The sequence below is a fragment of the Schistocerca americana genome, chromosome 4 (genome assembly GCF_021461395.2).
Source record: "Schistocerca americana isolate TAMUIC-IGC-003095 chromosome 4, iqSchAmer2.1, whole genome shotgun sequence".
Classification (NCBI taxonomy): domain Eukaryota; kingdom Metazoa; phylum Arthropoda; class Insecta; order Orthoptera; family Acrididae; genus Schistocerca; species Schistocerca americana.
Genome location: NC_060122.1, coordinates 606364866 through 606387717, shown reverse-complemented (window position 1 = coordinate 606387717; position 22852 = coordinate 606364866). Strand labels below are relative to the sequence as shown.

The 22852-nt window shown below is 40.1% G+C and overlaps 1 long non-coding RNA gene across 1 annotated transcript; it reads left to right on the top strand.

Annotated features, from left to right (window-relative positions):
* Positions 1 to 23: 23 nt before the first annotated feature.
* On the top strand, positions 24 to 22852 carry LOC124612609. Its single transcript, XR_006979551.1, has 3 exons — positions 24 to 272; positions 402 to 511; positions 22823 to 22852. It is a non-coding gene; the product is annotated as an uncharacterized LOC124612609 (long non-coding RNA).

Here is a 22852-nt window from a genome sequence, read left to right as displayed (position 1 = left end):
CAACATTCAGATAGCGAATAAGATTAGTGCTTGCTAGTTCTTTTTTCAGAAAGATTTTGTGTTTTCTTTTCCCGTGTTTGTGTCTCTGATGCCAATATTAATATAATAACATCTTTGGCAAAGCGATCAAATTTCAGGCGGTGGTTGTACTATAAGTTGGTGCTGTGCTATTGTGGGTGGGTGTTAATAGTTTGTATTGCTGTATTAAGACGTGACATCCATTTTAAAGTTTGGGATTAAGACTTTTTTTGGAAACATACTACTTGTGTGATGTGAGTAGTGTTTGTTTTAGTATTTATTGTACCTTTTCAGTACACTTTGTAGGTTGGCTTCTGAAATGTTAAATACCACTGGAAAATTTTTGAGAAGATACGGTGTTGTGATTTTTTTCCCTGCGGTAGTTACTACTGCAATTGTTGCGGATTTGTACCATACTCGTCAGTGGAAAAGGCTTAAGGCAGAAAAGCTACGGCGACAGGAACTGTTAACTAATTGAAGTTTGATACGAAAGGTGAGGTACAAATGTTAATACCGTTGTTGGTTACATGTACTAAACAGTTATAGGAGTAATTAATGTGCACTGTGAATAGCTTGTGAATGCAGCAACTGCTGTATTCAACAGGGAAATGACCCGAAGCACACCAATCTTCGTACTTAACTAAAGCAACTCTTTGATGAGCTGATAGTTACAGGGAGGATGGATAGTTTCGGGGAGGGAGGTGGCTTGCACATGTTTTGAATGACTGCTATTAGAGGACAGAGAACATATATTGGCGGAAGAGCGGATGGTGGTAGGTTTTCATACCATTTTTGCGTAAGTTTTTTATCGGTTTTGTATACCGAGGCCCAAGTGAGCCGTCATTGTTTTTTATTTGAGGAGAAATTATTACGATAAAGTTTTCAGTGTACCTCGCATGTTGTTTATCCTCGTGCACGATTGTGTGGTCTTCAGTATCTCATGATTTCGAGCCCAGTATGAAAAATAGTCGAAATCAAATTGGAAAGCTTTCTTACAACATTTGGAATTTTGATATTTTTATAGCTCACGCTCCTCGTAAACTAAGTCACAGATAGTTAGGTACAACAGGGTCTTGTGGCCCTGATCTTGCCAGAGCAAGCATATAAACGGCTTGACGCACAGAATTAAAAAGTGGGCGTAAGTTACCACAAGGGTTACGCCCGCATGCCTTCCAGAAATCGTGGTTGTAGTGACAGACCTATCAGCCAAATACTAAAGTGCTGAGTACACACTGAGGCCGCTGTTCACAATTACAACAAAGCTGGCTTCAGTATATGTATTCCATAGCGATCTACAACACTCTCGTTACATATAAGATGCATTGACAAAGAGTATAAACTTTATTTTACAGTTAGTATGTTTTATTTGTTACTGTATAATTTTTGAAAACTTATACACACACAAAAATAATGTGGTTGTAACTAAAACCAGTAACTAAAGCTATACATGGTGGTAACTGTGTGAACTAGCAAATGTCGTCAGTTACTGCTGCACATTTTGTAATTCAGCGTAATTAAAAAAAATACTAAATGTCTTGTTCGAATTAATTGGTTAATAAAATTATGCTACATACTAACTACAATTAAAGAAATTGGGAGAGAGAAGAGTGGTGCTGTAAGTCGTATCATCAGCAGTGTCTTGAAAGGTCAGGAATCTTTATGCTTTAAAATGCCCTCTCTTTTGAGTTCGTTTTGCAAATACATTATAATTTAGTTTGATGTTAAAAGTAATAAAATGTCAACTAAGTCATGTAATAATGTGAAAGAGCCGGTCGGTGTGGCCGTGCAGTTCTAGGCGCTTCAGTCTGGAACCGCGTGACCGCTACGGTCGCAGGTTCGAATCCTGCCTCGGGCATGGATGTGTGTGATGTCCTTAGGTTAGTTAGGTTTAATTAGGCCTAGTTCTAAGTTCTAGGTGACTGATGACCTCAGAAGTTAAGTCGCATAGTGCTCAGAGCCATTGGAACCATTTTGAACCAATAATGTGAGAGATACATTACATTTTTCTCCAGAAACTTCATACTCGTATCTGGTCTAAGAGGAGTGTAATTATAACTAGCTCATTATTGTCAGATCAGTTGGATTTGTGCATAGTAGCCAAACCTTGATGATTTTCAAAGTTCTCAAAACTTGGAGCATGTCGGCTGCCTGTTCATTAAGAATGTCAGATGTAAAACCCCTTTGATAGGTCCCCAAGTCTTTCCTTCTTGCATGGATGGAGCATCCTCATATGAGAGGACAAAACTATGCGCTGGCCCCACTTTCAAGAAGGTGCCCAGCAAAGTTAGATTTTTATACCACATTTTTACAATCTAGTGAGATATGTTTGCTGAACCTGGCTTCCAGCTGTCTACCAGTTTGCTCCACATAGCAAACATGGAAGTTGGAACATTCAGTTCCGTTAGATACCTATGGGGGAAAGGTTTTTTTCAATGCAGTTTTTTAAAATTCTACCCAAGTTATCTGTAGTTGAAAATGCCACATTTGTTTTTTGTCCTCTAAAAACTGAGGCCACACTGTCCCTATTTTACCATATTATGATAAACAAATGTACTTGTTATTGGTATTTTTCTTTCTGCCTTTTGTTCGCTGTGTTATCAATATCATTGATGTAATTATGCGGCTAGTTATTGGCCTTAACCATATATTTTACTTTATTCAGCATAACTTCATGCCCTGTATTTGAAAGTGGAATTTTTAGCAACCAATTGATGGTGGAGCTTTCTTGTGCTGACTTGGGGTGTTTTGCATTGTACCTAAATGATAATGTTAGTACAGATGCTTTTTCCACAAATCCCAAAAGCATGCTTCTTGTTTAAAATACACACCTCAACGCAAATTTGGAATGTTATAAGGTTTACTACAATGACTTATTATGGTACACCCATTGAAGTTGCCACAATGCCGTAATTAACAAAATAAACATAATTCCTCCTTAAAACAAGAATGATTTTATTAGTTACACAAAATAATTCCAAAACAAAACATGCCCTCTCCTTAGTGTAGGTCTTGAAAACAAAAGCAGTGAAAATTGTTCTCTCGTGATGATTATTACAAGTCTTTACTAGTGAGTATGTCCTTCCCGCACACGGATAAGTTCTTCTACTCTGTGAGGCATGCTCTGGATAAGACCATCACGTTTATCTTGGGGTATGATGTCCCAGTTCTCAATGGCAGTTTGTGAGGTCCTGAAGATCATCTGGTGGATTTGGAGGCTATGCAATGGCTACCTTAAACAGGTCCCTTGCATGCTACATTGCATTCATGTCTGGGGACTGTGCTGGCCAATGCATTCAATTGATGTTGCATCTTTGAAGATAACGAGACCCTGGTAGAGTTAAGTGCGGTCTTGCATTGTCATTGCCTAGTACAAAATTAATCACAGATTTCACATCTGTAGGGCCTTACGATCTTTTGTAAGACCTCTTGTATGTACTGGGGACCAGTCAAATTGCTTTAGATGGGAATTAGAGGAGCCTGCCGTCCTGTAATTATTGCTGCTCAGAACATTAACTTCCTCCTGCAAAGGAATTGACTTCCTGAATGTATTGGTGTTCCTGGTGTTGTGTAGCACTTCTCCAGACCCTAACATGTCTAGTGTGTGGGCACATATTAATCCTGGTCTTGTCGGCAAACATTACATTACTCCATTTTGCAATGGCCCAATGTCTATGTGGAAGAACCCAGGCCCTTAGATTGTTGGTTCTGTTGGTCCATTGCAAAACTTCTCATTGGTCTTCAGGGCTATAACCACCCTGGTGCAGTCTCCTGCACATTATTTGGTCAGAGATACAAATCGCTGTTGCCTGGAAGAAGTCATTTCCAATATTTCTGGCAGTTGATGTTGGGCACCTGTGAGCCGACAGTTTGAGGAAACATCTAGCATTGGTGTTGTCATAAGACAACAACCACTGCAAGGTCTATCATTCACATTTCCCATCTCTCTGTACTTTCTCCACACCATACACACACCACTTTAAGTGACATGCAACCAATCGGCAGCATCTCGCTGTGTATGACCTGCTGAAAGTAAAGCCGCTATCCTGACTATCAGTGTTGGATGCCTCTATGTGGCAGGTTCTGCAAACTGAATGAAGCTGTTGATGATACTGGACTGCTTGTAAGAGAGGACATTTAAAAGAGGAGAGATTCCTGGCCTTCTGACATACTGTTGGTGGTACGACTACTTGCAGCACTACATTTTTTCTGTTCCAGTTCCTTTAGCTGTACGTACTATGTAGCATGGTTTTAGTAACAATTTTATTAACCTATATTAAAAAATGCAAAAGTCTTGTCCAGTTGTAAAATATGCAGCAGTAACTGATAAAACTGGCTGATTCACACAGCTACTACCACTTATAACTGTAAAATTTGAGTCGCTGGTTTTACTTACAACCACTTTATATGTAAATAAGTTTGTAAAAGGCATAAATAAATAAAAAAAATAAAACATACAAAATGTAAAATGAAGTTAATACATGTTGGCAATGCATCATGCAAGAAAGGAGGGTGCTGGAGGTTTGTATGACATGCACTGAAACCAGCTGTGTTGTAGTTGAAAACAGTAGCCGTAGTGTGAACTCTCACCCTGGCAGAAGTGGTTTTTAGTGTTTTCTTTACATTTATGTTTTAATTTTCATTTACTGATACGTATTTTACAATTGGCCTACATAGAAGGCTTCACAGTATACTTGGTAAGGTATGCGTATTACCTTATTGTAACTGGTTCTTTACATAAATTTTAGCACTGAAGGGCCACACAATGACCGAATCTAAATATACAATAAACATCATTTGTGAATGCTTTCTGTACCCTTTAAAACTTGAAATGAATTGTGTAGCTTTGCACAACTGTGTCTATGGAATCAAACGTGGTAAGACTGATCAGTAGCACAGTCTGAAGTCTAGATTAGGTTGGAAGGTGACAATTTGATTTGAGTTGGCAAAATCAATGACAGTGAAAGCAGAAAATCTGGGTGTGATAAAAAATTTGCCAGTTGTGCACTCTAATGTTTACATCCACACCATATTGAAAAATGCAAATGAGATCCAATATGTAGCTTTTACTGAGAAATGTAATTTTGGGTTAACCGAAGCGTCTGATTCCACCTGTCAGCTTTGACACGTAACATAAGGCTGTTGTAGTGTGTGACATCACAATGGCATGGAGTTTAGTTTGTAAGAGTGGCATGTTTGTAGGTGTCGTTTTGATGTGATCAGTGGTGCTCTCTGGTTGTGTGTTAGGTGATGTTTTTGGTTTCGTTTGCGTGTGTGGTGTGTTTATAGGTGGCGTATTGTTGTGGTCAGGTGTTCTCTCTTGGTGGTTTGTTTATGGTTAGCATGTTATTTGGCGTATGGGGTTCATTTGCGTGGTAGGATTGCATGTGTGTGGTATCTGTGGTGACTGTGCTTTCAGCGGAATATTTTGGTTTTGTTATGTCGGCGTTATTATAGTTTTTTCCATTCGTCGTGTGTGAATTTTGGTAAATCTCTTTGTTTATGTCTTTGGTAGATGTAGATATGACTGACAAGATCAACGGTTTTTGGTTGTCGGCGATGATGGGGGACAGTGCGTTGTATCTAATAAAATTTCTTCAGTTATTCGGTCTGTAGGCTGAAGTGTTTAGTGTGTCGTGAAGAAATGAAACTTACCAAAGTCCCGGCGTCTCGGATCAGGGACGGCTATGTGTGGAAATGTAGTAAGGATAACAGGTCAAGGGAAGTGTTAGAGTCTGATTTTGATTTTCTAGGTGTGGGGTTTTTTGGTAGGTTTAAGTGTGGTGGTGGTGGTGGTGGTGAAAGTTTTGAGACTTATAGTGTGGTATCGGTAGTTGCTGTTGACCTGTATAGGTCAAGGGAAGTGTTAAATTCCAATTTTGTTGGTTTGTTGTGCTTTTTGAGGTAGTGGTGATTGTGAACGTGGTTATAGTTTTGGGAGGAATATGTATTTGATGTTTTTCGATCTATTTTTGTGTTCGTTGTCATGTTTACATTATGACGTCGTAGTCGCGATATGGGAGTTGTGACTGGTCGTTTTCGCCAAATTGGTGACATCATTGGTTAAAGCAAACGAGTGGAATCGGACATTTCCGTTAACCCTCATGTAGTTATGTATATGGCAGTGCACTGAAAAAATTATATACATATACACTTCCTACTTACGGGCATAGAAGATTTCATTCTGTTATCGTGATTTAAGAATTATTGCACTGTCAGATATTTAGAAATATTTGCTGCACAGTTGTTACCTCTGTTGTTACCTCTGTTGTTATAAAGTGGGAGAAAACCCATCAAGGACATGATTACTTGTAACTTAGATCTGTGGTGTGACATTGAATATCATTGTAATATATGATCTGTCAAGTAAACCAGATGTGGCACCCAAATATTTTTAATTGCTTAAGTCATAAATGTGGAAATTGTAATAGTCTACAACCATAAACAGAAAATGTCATTTTATTATTTTAACATGAAATTGGAAAGAGATAATGCCACTAGGAAAATTGCCTAGTTTCTGCAAGAAAGAAAATAACTTTTCAGGAAACAAGGAAGATTAATAAAATCAATTGGTCTTGAATTTAGGAAATGTAAAAATTTGTCAAGACTGTTATGCAAATGTGATGTAGTTTTACAGAAGCACATTATCTCTGAGTATTGAATGTACTTAAACATATGAATTTACAGTGGAAAAAATGTGGATCCAGATTCATTAAATGGTAAAAACATGTTGGCAAAATGACTGACTGATGTACTTGCCAACAGTTGTGCTGGACAATGTCTCATTGTGCTGCATGCCACTATTTCTTGCATTCAGTACTAACTTGAAAACATCTGACAAACATGATGTGGATAGCAGACATTTTTTGAAATAAAGGCCCAATGCTTCTAACCACAATGGGGAAATTTTATATACCCTCAAAATTATCAGTTTAGTTAAATTGTGTGCAGACAGACATTGTGCTGTATAAGATGCCATTAGGAGAAACTGGAAGTTTTTACAATTGTACACTGAGCCGAGATAAGGAAACACCATTTCGCCTATATTATTGAACTGTACATTGGAAGATTGTTGGGGAATGTACTAAAACTGACCCACAAGGGATCCATCTGCAGACTTACGTATGTGAATGATGAAGCATTAATAAGCTGTTCCAAGATGGAATTTATCATAATGTGGCAGAATAACAAAACAGTCATGAAAACACAATAATAAGACAGAATAGGTATATGGTTATAGGTAAAAATCTGAAATGACAGATTTCACTGTAGATGGATACACTTTCAACACAGTTGACTGCTTAAAGTACTTTGGGAATCTTTTTTAGTGAAGACAACAAAATGGACCTAGAAATAAATGCTTTTTGAGTAGCAGCAAACATAACACTTTAGTTGTACCAGTATTTTAAGACAATGATCACCAACTTCAAAATTGGCCTATAGTAGTCAACCCTCTTACCCATAATATTATACAGATCAGCTCTAATGTATAGAAATAAAGATCAAAGAGATGAAGATCTGAAAGGAAGATGTTTAGAATTTCTGGACTTGTAAACACTGAAAATAACATGAAATGGAGAATAAGAAAAAGTTCTACAGGGGTTTTGACACTGTCACAATCTCCATTAAATTTAATCAGTAGTTTATTATGAGGCCATAGATATATTTTATGTTGCAATAGGTTACTGAATTCATCCTGTGTGGTATTGGGTTGGGAAGGGCTCAGCAGAGCAAGGAATGTACCTGCTATGTCTGGCAGCCATAAAGGCAAGGTATTTGTAATGGGTTGTAACTAGTATGTTTTAATAAATGTGCTCAGTGTGAGTGGAAGTTTGTTTAACCTATTATGCAGACATTCAACAACTGCACAAAGCTGTAAAAACAAGCTGCACCCATGCCTGTTTACAACCAAATAAGCATTCTCCTTGTACTTATTAATCCTCCCTGCATCCATTGCATATCACGTCTGCCTATTTCAGAGGGTGTGTTAGTTAGCTTGCTGCAATTTAAATATATCTTTGACCACATAGGACACTACTGCATATATTTAAATGGAGGCTGCAACATTGTCACTGAGTAGCACAAAACACTGTAACATTGTCTAAACAATAAAGAGGAGGAGGTTGAGCAGGGCTGCTCGTGTGGCATGAATGTTGGAGAATATACTACTAGAAATTGTTGGAACAACAGTTGGAATGAGAGAAAGAGGGAAAACCAGAATTAAGTAATGAGGGAACACTCAGGATGAACATCAACTTAGAAGGGACAACCAATGCACATCACTGAAATGGAGGAGGGTCATAAAGATGTAGTCAAAAAGGCCTTTCCTCCAGTAAAGAAAAGTGGAAAGTTGAAAGCACATTTCCCTTTCTTCACTTCACGTATTAGGTAAATTGCTTGTTGTAATACGCTGTATCTGGTATTGCCATCCTACATCTCTTCATCCGGTGCATTTATAATTGAGCCTTTACTGGAAGTCTTTGTCTACACATACGGTCTACATGTTCCTTCCATTTTCTCCTATTTTGGCTTGCTTTTTTCATTTAGGTTATATTTGTAAATCCTGCAGCCTCAATTTCTTTTACAATGTTATCTTTTACATCATTCCATTCTTAGGAACCTCATTTCATACCCTTTCTTGGTTTCTTGTCATTACCCAAGCTTAACTTCCATAAGTAAGGGTCTGCACTGATATTTTGTAAAACTTTACCTGGATTTCTTACTTCGTTCTGCAAATAGTTTGATTATTCCACATATAAAAGTAATTTTATTAAATATCTTGTCTTTGTTGTGGTTGTATTCAAATGTGATGCTTCTTCCTACATATTTAAAGTGTTTAACTTGTTCCATGATTTTATTATTCAATACTATTTTGATCTTACTGGTTGTATGTCTCAAAATGCCATCACTTTTGCTTTATCTACAATCAACTTTTGGGTGTCAGAGCCAATATCTGCTGCAACTTATAGACCCCCATCTGCAGATCTTCTTCATTATCTGCAGATTTAAGTTTTCTGCATATACAGAGTGAGTCTGGAGGAAACATAAATGTTTCGACATGTGAAGCATTACTGATTCTGAACAAAACACTTGTTGTGGACATATTCCCTATTCCGAATTGTTTCTGAGATAGAACACTTTTAATGTACATTTCTGTTTATTTTCTGTATTATTCATTGTCACCGTTTACAACATACCACAGAAATATAGAGGAATTTGAGATGAACATTTTGATACTACCTCAAACTGGGCTACAAAAAGTAACTAAGATACCTCGCATGCGCGTCACATGAGATTTTCAATATTCCTGTGATCTCTCCATGCAAACTGTTAGTCCTAGCCAAAAAAATAAATAGGACCTCTTTTTGTAGCAAATTTAATTTAGTTGGAGTATGCAGTTTTCCAGTTAGTAAAGAAAAACTTACAAAAGTGATATTAAACGTGTTCTATTCGGAAACCATTCGCAATAGGGCATATGTCCTTATGAAGTTATTTTCTTCAGAATCACTAATACTATCGCATCTCAAAGCATGTACCTTTACTCCTGACCCACCCTATATAATCACATTTAATATTGTCATGATATAGAAATACTCCTTTTTTTATTCAACATTGTAGCTAGATATCTTAAAAAATCCTAGGATTTATTTGGATGCCAGCATTGCCCATCTTCTTGAAAGGTCAAAGTGAACTCATTTTAGTTTATTAAAGCAGCTGAAGTATCTGACAAATAAGCTCGAGCAATGTTGCATCAACTTTGGCCTGTCATAAAGTTGTCATTTATTTCCACGATGAATGTGGTGACAACAGACGTTAGCCATTGGCTGTTTGCCATGACAAGAAAACTCGTGACACTTCATCCTACAGTCACCTCTGTGATGCAGTCGAAGACTTTTTTTTTTTTTTCCGCCTCCACCATCTGCTATATGTAAACCTAATTTGTTGGAAGTTTGTTGTATGATGGATTTTCAGACTGTTAGTATCTACTGTGATTATTAAACTAGTAATTCGTGTTGTGATTCAGTGATGTTTCGGTTGTGGTATTGCTTTCTTAGTGGTTATAAGAGATTTTGAAAACAGGTGTCTGGTGGGTAAAGCACACTATATGTTTTGCTCAAATTAGTCTGATTCTAGAAACATTAGAAATGCCGATACAGTTCTGTTACATTTCACATTCTCCTTTTTTTTTTCCTCCTCCTTAGTTTCTTGTCCCCCTGTGGGTCCGAGGTTTAGAATAGGCCCGTGGAATCCCTGCCGGTCGTAAGAGGCAACTGAAAGGAGTCTCACACTTTTCGGCCGTGTAAGTTCAGGTCTACATCTACAATTATACTCCCGTCTTATGGTTTGACCTGCCAATTTCCAAATTCTACAGAAGAGCGGGCCATATGGGGAAGGACACTTTACATGGTGCATGAGTTATCCATAGTGCCCTTAGATTCGATCTCCTGAACCTCTTGTTGTGGCTTTGCATCTCCACCTGCAATGCAACTATTTGGGCAAGGACACTTTCCGAGAAATGTCATCTTCTGTTGCCTTGTGTCCTCTTTCGCCCCCATGACAGTATTGGATTTCTCTGCGCCCAGTAGCCAGCACACTAGCCAGTCCGTTGTGGTGGGGGTGTCATGTACCCATTCGGTGGTAGCCCCATGACAACACAGGGATCACACTGCTGATGCAGTGGGGCATCAGGACGCCCGGCAATGGCCATCATGCCAGGTGGCCTTTGCTGTGGCTGGGTGGCGCCTGTGGGGAAAGCCCCTGATTGCAGTGGGTGGCATCAGGGCGGATGACCCACAATGAAGCGGACTAAGCCATCTCTTGCTGGTGACTGTACAGTGCCAGCAGTCTCTAAGAAGGGCAGGACAGAGTAAAATGCTGACAGATATGACCCTAGATAATTTTCCTCCCTCACTACACCTTGGGAGGAACGTAGGGCTACTGAAAGAAGAGAGCCATATTCGCCTCAGTATTTAGTCTGTAGCAGAATGGACAGGGACTCTTTTCTACCTGTGAAGCCTTAGTTTCTTTATTGAACATCTTGACGATAATTTTGGGGAAGTGACAGCGCTGTCAAAGATAAGAAGCAGTGCAGTCTAGATTCAGACAGCATCCTCAGCCATTACTCACTTGTGACCGGCCGGATGATATTCCTGTTTCCATCACTCCCCATAAAAGCCTTAACACGGTCTAGGGCATTATTTTCCATTGCGACCTCCTCTAACAGTCTGACGATGAGCTCGTGCCAATGTAGAACGATGGGGTGTTCATTTCATCCAGCGTGTTTACAGGCGCCCAAAGACAACAGGGTTGCTACTGGTGCCTTCATCTTGGCCTTTGAGGGTGATTCATTACCTGAAAAGATCAAGATGATGGTTTACTGCTGTGACGTTAAACCATACATCCCTCTCCATATGCGGTGTTTTAAGTGCTGGAAATTCGGGCACATGTCTTCCCGCTGTACTTCCAACTCCACATGTCGAGACTGTGGATGTCCGCTGCATCCAGATACTCCCTGTGGTGCTGCTCCTCCCATTTGTATCAGTTGCGGAGAGCAGCAGTCCCCCTGCTCGCCAGACTACACAGTAGTCAAAAAGAAGTGGAAAATCGTGGAGTACAAGACCCTGGACCACTTGACCTACCAAGAGGCTAAACCTAAATTTGAACAATTAAACCCCGTTCGGTTGACGTCCACATACGTTGCAGCTACATTACCATTGCCATCCCAAGTACCAGCAATGCCACAGTCTGTGCCATGAACAGTGGGCCCTCCGGGCCTCCAGAATACATCTGCCCTCTTGGTGGTAGGGGGAAAACCTCCTTCAGTTGCTCCCAAATGTGGGGGACATCGGTCCACCCCCCCCCCCCCCCTCCCCATCCAGCTGGAGAAGCAACAGCCTCTAGCTCCTCTCGTGCAGAAGGGGTCCCTTGGGACGCTCTCTCCCAAGGTCTCCGCTAATGCCACAGTGGACACTCACCAGTGGCTAAAGGAGACAAAAGCTGGTGGACAAAGAGCTTCAGTCTTCCTCCGTGCCTGAAGCTGCTTCAGAGAAGTCCTCCCAGCAAGCCCCTAAAGAGAAGCAAGAGGGCAAGCAAACAAAGAAGTCTGTTAAGAAAAAGGACCCTCTGGTGGCGCCAGCACCACCACTCCCTACCAGTTCTGCACCTGCGGATGAGGTCGAGATCTCAGCATACCCTGAGGACCTGGATCTCACTTATGCTTCATCCACAATAGGAATGGATACAAATACTCAATTGGTGGCAGCAGGTGACCCTGAGGCGTAACCTGCCTCCTAACATGCTTCATGCCTTCCCAGCCTCCAGTGGAATTGCAGTGGTTTTCCAACCACCTGGCTGAGCTATGGCAACTGTTAAGCTTTACACCTGCTTTCTGCATTGCCCTCCAGGAAACCTGGTTCCCGACACTGTGGTCCCCTGCCTCTCGCGGCTATAGGGGATAATAGTGTCAGGTGGAGTTTGGGTCTGTCCTGAACTCAGCATGCAATGAACTGGGTACCCTTCAAACCCCTCTTGAAGCTGTGGCTGTCAGGATAAGGACAACACAGCAAATAACTGTCTGCAATGTATATCTTCCTTCAGATGGTGCAGTACCCCTGGACGCATTGGCTGCACTGATTCATCAACTCCCTAAACCTTTCCTACTTCTGGGAGATTTTAACGCCCCTAACCCCTTGTGCAGTGGCAGTGTGCTTACTGGCCGAGGTAGAGATGACGAAACTTTCCTGTCTCAACTCGACCTTTGCCTCTTTAATTACTGCCCCCCCCCCCCCCCCACCCGTCCCCACACACACACATACATTTCAGTGTGGCTCATGGCGCTTAATCACTCATTGATTTGTCTCTCTGCATGCCAGGACTTCTCCCATCTGTCCACTGGAGAGCCCATGATGACTTGTGTGGCAGTGACCACTTTCCCATCGTCCTGTCACTCACCTAGCACCATTCCCCCAGACGTCTAACAAGATGGGCTTTAAACAAGGCAGACTGGGGACCTCTCACCTCTGCTGACACCGTTGAATCTCCCCCACATGGTACCATCAGTGTGGTAGTTGAGCAGGTCACTAGATTGATCATTTCTGTGGCAGAAAACATGATCCCTTGTTCTTTAGGGTGCCCTGGTGAAAGTCAGTACCTTGGTGGTCACTGGAAATGGCTGAGGCCATTAAAGAGCGTCTGTGAGCTCTACAGCGACATAAGTGGCACCCTTCCCTAGAGCACCTAATAACTTTTAAATGGCTCGGTGCCCGCGTTCGCGAGCTTATAAAAAGACGGACACAGGTGTGTTGGGAGAGGTACGTCTCGACCATTGGGTGCCATATGTCACCTTCCTGAGTCTGGACGAAGATCAGACGTGTTTGTGGGTACCAGACCCTGACAGGTGTTACTGGCATTAACATCAATGGCGTGTTACCTACTGATGCAGACGCAATTGCCGAGCGCTTTGCTGAGCACTATGCTCGAGCCTCCACATCAGAGAATTATCTCCCAGCATTTCGCACCCTCAAATGGCGGATGGAAAGGGAAGCCCTCTTGTTCACTGAACGTCACAGTGAATCCTGTAATGCTCTATTTACGGAGTGGGAGCTCCTTAGCGTCGTTGCACATTGCCCTGTCACAGCTCCTGGGCCAGATCAGATCCACAGTTAGATGATTGTACATCTCTCGTCCGACTAAAAGTGACATCTCCTCGTCCTCTTCAACCGGTTCTGGTGCGATGGTGTCTTTTCATCGCAATGGCGAGAGAGCACCATCATTCCAGTGCTCAAACCCAGTAAAAACCGACTTGTGGATAGCTATTGACCCATCAGCCTCACCAATGTTCTTTGTAAGCTGTTAGAATGTATGGTAAGTCGGCGGTTGTGTTGTGTCCTGGAGTCATGTGGCCTACTGGCTCCATGCCAGAACGGTTTCCGTCAGAGTTGCTCTACCATTGATAATTTAGTTTCCCTCAAGTCTGTCATCCGAACAGCCTTTTCCATATGCCAACATCTGGTAGCCGCCTTTTTTTATTTACAAAAAGCTTGTGACATGACCTGGTGACTTCATATCTTTGCCACATCATATGAGTGGGGTCTCCGGGGCTCGCTCCCGATTTTTATCCAAAATTTCCTATCAATCCGTACTTCCCATGTCCAAGTTGGTGCCTCCCATATTCCCCCCTCCCCCCATATCCAGGAGAATGGGGTCCCACAGGGCTCTGTATTGAGTGTATCTCTATTTTTAGTGGCCATTAACGGTCTAGCAGCAGCTGTCGGGCCGTCAGTATGCAGACGACTTCTGCATTTCATACGAGTGGTGCCTACAGGGAGCCATCCACAAGGCGCAGTGATGGGCTCTAGCCCACGGTTTCCAGTTTTCAGCCCCGAAGTCATGTGTCATGCACTTCTGTCGGCGTGATACTGTTAATCCTGAACCAGAACTTTACCTTAATGACGATCCACTCATTGTGGTAGACACACATCGATTCTTAGGACTGATTTTTGATGCCCGATTGATGTGGCTTCCTCATCTTAGTCAGCTGAAGCGGAAGTGCTGGCAGCACCTCAATGCCTTCCGCTGCAATACCAATGGGGGTGCAGATTGCTCTATGCTGCTGCAGCTCTACAGAGCCCTTGTTCAATCCCACCTTGACAATGGGAGTCTGGTTTATAGTTTGGCGGTACCCTCAGCGTTGCTTTTACTCGACTCAATACGCCACTGTGGTGGTCGACTGGCAACAGGAGCTTTTGGGATGAGTCAGGTGACCAGCATCCTGGTGGAGGCCAGAGTCCCTCCATTGAAGGTTAGGCGTGCATAACTGCTCAAGAGTTACATTGCACACATGCATAGTTCTCCTGAGCATCTAAATTACCATCTCCTTTTCCCATCCAAGGTGGTTCATCTCCTGCATCGGAGGCCAAGGTCAGGGCTTGAGATTGTGGTTCACGTCCGATCTCTTCTGTCTGAAGTGGAGTCCTTGCGTTTACCACTTATACTCGAGGCTCATTCATGTACATCTCCATGGTGTACACCTAGGCCGAAGCTTTGCCTGGACCTTTCACATGTTCCTAAGTACTCAGTTAACCCCACAGCTCGCTCTCACTTCCTGTCGATTCTTGACATGTACTGTGATCATGAAGTGGTTTACACTGACAGCTCGATGGTTGATGGTCATGTTGGCTTTGTATATGTTCATGGAGGACATATTGAACAACATTCCTTGCCAGATCACTGCAGTGTTTCCACTGCAGAGTTGGCTGCCATTTCTCATGCTCATGAGCATATCTGCTCATGCCCTGGTGAGTAGTTTCTTCTCTGTACCGACTCCTTGAGCAGCCTACAAGCTTTAGACTTGTCCTACCTCCGCCATCCTTTGGTAGCGACCACCCAGGAGTCCATCTATGCTCCGTAACGGTCCAGTTGTTCCATGGTGTTTGTATGGACCCCAGGCCCATCGGAATCCCAGGAAATGAACTTGCCGACAGGCAGGCCAAACAAGCTACACGGAAACCGTTTCTGGAGATCTGCATCACTGTAACTGACCTGCGATCATTTTATCCTGCAAAGTTTTTCAGCTTTGGGAGACGGAATGGCATTATCTCATTATGCACAACAAACTGTGTGCCCTTTAAGGAGACTACAAATATGTGGAAGACCTTCATGCAGGCCTCTCACAGGGACTCTGTGGTTCTCTGCTGGCTCCGCATTGGCCATACGTGGCTAACCCAGGGCTACCTCCTCCGTCATGGGGACCCACCTCGGTGTCACTGTTGCTCACTTATGACTGTCGCCTACATCTTGCTGGACTGACCACTTTTAGCCACTCTGCGGCGGACTTTTAACCTTTCTGGGGCTCTACCTTCGGTGTTGGGCGATAGTGCCTCAACAGCAGATTTAGTTTTACGTTTTATTCGTGAGGTGGGTTTTTATTGTTCCATCTAAGGGTGAGCATTTAGCCTTCTCTCTTAGGTCACCACACTCCCTCTATTTTAACTCTGTCGCACTTTCTTTGCATTTTTTGTCATGGTGGTCGTCTTTTCCCTAAGTGTGTTCATCTCGCCCTGTCTTTTTAGGGTGGACATTTTATTGGGTTGCAGAGTGGCTGGCTCATCCTCTTTTTATTATTGTGATCAGCCAGCCCAGATCATCTGCTCTATTGTTTTAATATCTTTTGTACTTTTCCTAGTCGTGTATGTTTTCTCAGTTTTTTTTTTTTTCATTCCATTTGTTTTCTTTTTAGGTGTGGTGTTGTGTGTTTTTGTACATTGAGCCTTGCTTGTCAGGAAAAAGGGACTGACAACCCTGTAGTTTGGTCCCTTTATACCCCCAAATCTACCTACCTACCTACCTACCTACCTACCTACCTGAGTTCTTGGCAGTGTTTGGTCTTGACAACTGAGGATTGGTGCCCATGCTCCTTTCCACATTTTTGAGTGTCTTACATGTTGTATGTTGTCAGACTTAGAAACTATTTAACATTACTGATCTACATGCTCTTTTATGAAGCCCTCTTCCAGCATCAAATCATGATACATTCATTATTATATTATAATCGTGACAGAAATTGAGTAGGGTCATAAAGATATAGTCAATAAGGCCTTTTCTCCAGTAAAGGAAAAGTAAGATGTGATGATGGCTGTAAAGCTCAAAGTCCTTTCTTCACTTCATGTATTACATAAAATGCTTGTTATAATACACTGTAGGGTCAATCCATACCAAGTAGTCCATCATTGGTTGCTTGACCATCTCAGAAAAAAATTTATGCGCTGGGTGGATTCCCCAATGTTTAGAAGTCACAAAAATATTTTTTTTAAAAAAATTATTGTTTATTATTTTGAAATGGTGGCCATATTTGTTCCTGGCCGCATGTGTTTTTTCATATTTGCATGCATCTACATTTTTTACAATTATTCAGTAGTGGATTGTCCTAAGCCTTTCAGATAAAATGCATTTAGTTCAACACACTCTGGGCTACAAATTAACGTTATTATCACTTAGCTGAATGTATTCTTTAATATATTTTTAATAGTTCAAAGTTATCAGCCACAAGTTAAAAACTCAATTTTTGAAAAGTAGTTTTCCAAAGAAAGATTTATTTCTGTGCTTTAATATTTTTTTGCTATTACACTGCATAGTATAGTTACTTTTTATAGAGTATCAATGGTGAGCAGCTTACACTTAAAAATGCACTATTTTAAAAAATAGATTTTTTTAAATTTTTCCATCTTGTTGCCTGTAATATCCTTGTTGGGGTACCAGATCAAAACCTGAAAATTTCAGTTAATAGACCTTTATGGTATCAAACTTCAGTGTAAATTTCAACTTTGAGATTCAATTGGAAGTTATGGAAAAAAGAATAGACAGGAGTTAAAAATACTTTTTTTAACATCTGCGATATCTGGTAGGCTAGTCAAATAAAGTATACCAATTGCATAATGTAACGCACCACATTACACTAGCTAATGATTATTTGTCGAAACAATGTGGTGATAATTGTTTCAGCAGGCTAACAATTGCATCTGCGAGCCTATGCAAGTCTGATTGTTGTCTTGCCCCTTACACCAACAATTGTCTACTCACACTTATTTAGCTAGAAGTTCTTGAAGTGTGAAGTGTGCGGTTGAAAAATGGTGTCTGTGTTCTGTTGGTGGTGTTAGTAATGAAGCATGTCATAAAAGTGTGTATGGAATGTATCCAAAGACATTACTTAAATCAAAGATTACAGTGAAGAAGAAAGTCAGCCCAGAGGTCAAATCAACATGCAAGTAACATGAAATAAAATACTTTTAAAGAAAATTTCATCACCTTTTTGGTCAGTCTTGCATGGACCCTTTTGAGAAACATAAGAAACCTATAATAAAAGGTCTGCGAGAAATAACATTTGATCATTATTCTAAAAATAAAAGCCCTTTTTGTCAATCTCATACCAGGAAAATCATTGTCCAACATGTTATTCTAAGATATTTCTAATTCACAGGAGAAAGGATAGTGAAACCTCAGAAAGTGAATTTTGTGACTTATCAGCAACCATTAAAAAAGTAGATACAGCTTGTGAAATCCTGGGTATATTGCCTGCTAGTAAAATTAGAAAACTAAGCAAAGAGAAAAGACCAAGTGCCTTGAATACAAAAATTGAAAAAGTGGCAGATACAGTCAAAAAGAATTTGGAAGTTTAATTTCAACATAAAATTTATACTAAAACAGATGGAAGTTCTAAAACATCACCAACCGAATATGATGATTTGATAAACTAAAAACTAAATGCAGTACTTCAAACAAAGCAGATGAAATTAAGATTATCAGTTTACTGCCGAATTCTTGGAGTCGAGCAAAAGTTAGTGATGAATTTAATGTGTCGGAACATCTTTGTTGAGTTAACAAGGCAATTAGTAAGAGAACAGGGAATTTTACAGTCATTACAAAAGAAAAGTGCATCTGATTTGGTAGATGAAAACACAATCAATAAAGTTATTAAGTATTATGACAATGACAGTAACAGCCGTTTGATGTTTGGCAAAATGACATTGTCTATGAAAGAAAATGGTTCTAAGATTCAGAGACAAAAAAAGGTTAATATTGTGTAATCTAAATGAACTATTCACTGAATTTAAAAAAGAAACTCCTGACATTAAAATTAGAAGATCAAAGTTTTGCGAGTTGAGACCAAGATGGTGTATTGTTGCAGGGGCATCTGGCACCCATAATGCTTGTGTTTGTATCATCAGAACGTAAAGTTGATGATACATGGGGCCAATCTTAGAGTTGACTATAAAGACCTTTTGGAAGTTATGGTATGCAATATTGACAGTTACAATTGTATGATCAAGGGAAATTGTGAAGATTGTCCAGGCAAACAAGCCTTATTTGACATGTTTGAAGAATCTGAAGACGACAATTTGATGCCTGACAATATAAAATACAAACAATGGGTAACACAAGACAGAACTGAAATGGTGACAGTCATAAAATCACGAAGAGGTTTTTTGAAATGTTGGTGGCTAACCTTGAAAATCTAAAATGCATCATTTTATTGCGAAAGCTCAAAGTAAAGCTTTGAAAGACAAAAAGCAAACCTTGGCAGCTGATAAATGCTTAGTTCTTGCTGACTTTTCGGAAAATTATTCCTTTGTTGTTCAAGATGAAGTAAAAGGGCACCACTGGGTAAACACAGGCTTTAGTCCATCCATTTGTGTTCTATTATAAAGATGAAGATAAACTAATGAGCCATAGCTTTTGTGAGATAAGTGACAACCTTGAACACAACATTACAGCAGTGCACATTTTTCTACTAAAATTAACAAACTACATTAAACAGCACCATCCTTTCATAAAAAAAAAAATTGATTTACTTTTCGGATGGGGTGGCATGTCAGTATAAAAACAAAAAAAAAAATTATTAACATCTCCTTTCATAAAGAAGATTTTGGGTTTAATGTAGAATGGCACTTTTTCGCTTCATGCCATGGGAAGAATGCTTGTGATGGTGTCGGGGGTACAACAAAGTGAGCTGTCAAAAGCAAGTCTGCAGCGGACCAATGACAATCATATCATAACACCTCAAGAAATGTTTGAATTCTGTAAAAAACATATCAAAGGAATTACCTATGTTTTTTGTACAATGTGAGGAAATACAAGAATTCTATGACAGTGTCTTGAAGGAAACGTACAACACTTCTCAGAAGATTAAAGGCACTCTTTTCATTGTTTTGTACCCCATTCACGCAACTTACTGAAGTGTAAGATCACATCAAATTTGCCTGATAGTGAACTTCATCATTGTGGAAAACTTATACAACTGGTTCTTCAGAATAAAGAGATAGTGTCTTGTGTTTACGATGAACAGTGGTGGATTGGTGAAGTTGATAATATTGACTGTCAAAACCAAGATGTACATGTTGTATTTTATCACCCTCCGGATCAAAAATTGAGAAGGATCAAGTTTGGATGCCACTTAAAAATGTACTAAGGAAGCTGTCTCCCATGGAATTTAAAACTGTGACTGGGCGAACTAGTAATCTAAAAGCCAAACCGAGTGAACAAATTTCTCAAATGTTCAATGAGTGATGTACCAAAAACAAATAACAATATAATGTAAGTAGTGGGCTTATTTTCAATTAAAAAAGTAAGTACTCATAGATACGATTAAACTATATACTGTGACTGATATATTATATTCCACAAGCCTAGATATCACAGATGTTAAAAAAACCTATTTTTGACTCGTGTTTGTAATTTTTTTTCCTTAATTTCCAATTGATCTCAAAGTTGAAATTTATACTAAAGATTGAGATCGTAAAGGTCTGTCAACTGTGAAATTTTCAGATTTTTATTTGGTCCACCAACAAAGATATTGCAGGCCACAAAATGGAAAAATTAAAGTCCCTTTTTTAAAATAGTGTATTTTTTAAAAAGTGTAAGCTGCTCATCATTGATACTCTACAAAATGTAGCTATACTATACAGTGTAATAGCAGAAAAAATATTAAAGCTGAGAAATTAATCTTTCTTTGGAAAACTACTGTTCAAAAATTGAGTTTTAATTTGTGGCTGATAACTTTGAACTATTAAAAATATATTAAAGAATACATTCAGCTAAGTGATGATGATGTTAATTTGTAGCTCAGAGTGTGTTGAACTAAATGCATTTTATCTGAATAATGGTAAAAAATGTAGATGCTTGCAAATACGAAAAAACGCATGCGGCCTGGAACAAATATGGCTGCCATTTCAAAATAATAAACAAATTTAAAAAAAATTCTTTTGTGACTACTAAACATTGGGGAATTCACCCAGCAAATATAAAAAATTTTCTGGGATTCTCAAGCAACCAGTGATGGACCACTTGGTATGGATTGACACTGTATCTTGTATTGCATAATAATAGAAAATTTCAATGACTTATTTGATACTGCAGATTTTAAAATTCTTAAATAGACATTTACCAACCACACTGAAATGATACCAGTGTGCTTCATATTTACAGTGTGGCTAGGACTAATAGTAACAGCTTGCCAACTGACTGTGGCATTGTTCACCATGCCTATTTAGACTGGCATTGAATTTTTTTCTACAGATTATGTACAGAATGATAATACAGATCAGTTATATTTTCAATGATATACGAGGGCTATTCAGAAAGTAACCTCCGGTTGATTTAAAAAAATACACCAAGTTAAATAAAAATATTTTAATACATACATCTTACAACTACATCTTTGCACTATTTTTCTACATAGTCTCCATAGCGATTGAGGCACTTATCGTATCTCTTCACAAGCTTTGAAATTCCTTCTGCATAAAAATCACCCGCTTGTGCCTGGAGCCAGCCTGCGACCGCATCTTTGAGCTCTTCGTCGTCATCAAACCGCTGTGACCCGAGCCATTTCTTCAAATGCATGAGGAGGTGATAATCACTTGGCGCCAGGTCTGGGCTGTAAAATGGATGGTTGATAACGTCCCACTTGAAGGACTCAAGAAGGGCCGTTGTTCTGCGAGCAGAGTGAGGACGGGCGTTATCGTGCAAAAAAAAAACGATACCGGAAGTCAGCATACCACGGCGTTTGTTCTGTATAGCCTGTCGTAACTTTTTTATTGTTTCACAGTACACGTCTTGATTAATGGTCGTACCACGTTCCATGACTTCAACCAACAACACCCCTTTGGCATCCCAAAACACCGTTGCCATCAGTTTTCTGGCAGAAAAATCTTGCGAGGCTTTTCTTGGTTTGGTAGGCGAATTTGAATATGCCCACATCTTTGATTGTTCTTTTGTCTCAGGGTTCACGTACTTAATCCAGGTTTCATCACCGGTCATGATTCTGTTTAACAATGTTTCTCCTTCGTCCTCATAACGTGACAGAAAGTCTAATACAGAGGCCATTCTTTGAGTTTTGTGGTGGTCGGTAAGAATTTTGGGCACCCATCGTGCACAGAACTTACGGTAACCCATTCTTGCTGTCACTACCTCGTACAAGAGAGTCTTGGAAATCTGTGGAAAACCAGTAGACAACTCCGACATTGAGAAACGTCGATTTTCACGAACTTTTGCATCAACTGTCTGAACGAGTTCGTCAGTCACCAATGATGGTCTACCACTCCTCTCTTCATCATGAACGTTTTCTCGTCCACTTTTAAATAAACGTACCCATTCACGGACAACTCCTTCACTCATAACTCTTGGTCCGTACACGGCACAAAGCTCACGATGAATAGCTGCTGCAGAATATCCTTTGGCTGTAAAAAACCTTATGACAGCACGCACTTCACATTTGGCGGGGTTTTCTATTGCAGCACACATTTCAAACTGCCACAAAAACTAAACTAGCGCAGGTACGACGTTCACTCGACCACGGCTTGATGCTGACTGACCTGTTGAGTGCGTGAACGCACAGATGGCGTCGCTACTCCCCCCACAACCCGCACTGTGACCAATCGGAGGTTACTTTCTGAACCGCCCTCGTAAAAACCAGGAAATATGGAAACATTGATAAACATTCAAAAATAAATTATTTTGTTTGATTGTTGCCTCAGTATTATTAACTAAGCTGTTTTATGAGGTTCTACCCTTACATGTTGATTTTTAGGTGCACAGATGTCTCATGTGTTTTCTGTTGAAGCCCATCAAGATTATTTTAGAAATTAAACTTTATACTATGTATGTCACAAAAGTAAGGTACTCAATTACTGCTGTTGATTTGATATTGCTGTTGCGTAGCGTGGGCAGAAGGAGTGAAATTTTGTGTGTAATCTGTGTTTGATGATGTACATTTGGTGTGTGTTGTAACTGGTCTTGTATGAGGCTTTTTTGTTAGCCCACAGATTCAACGAGAAGGAATGGCAAT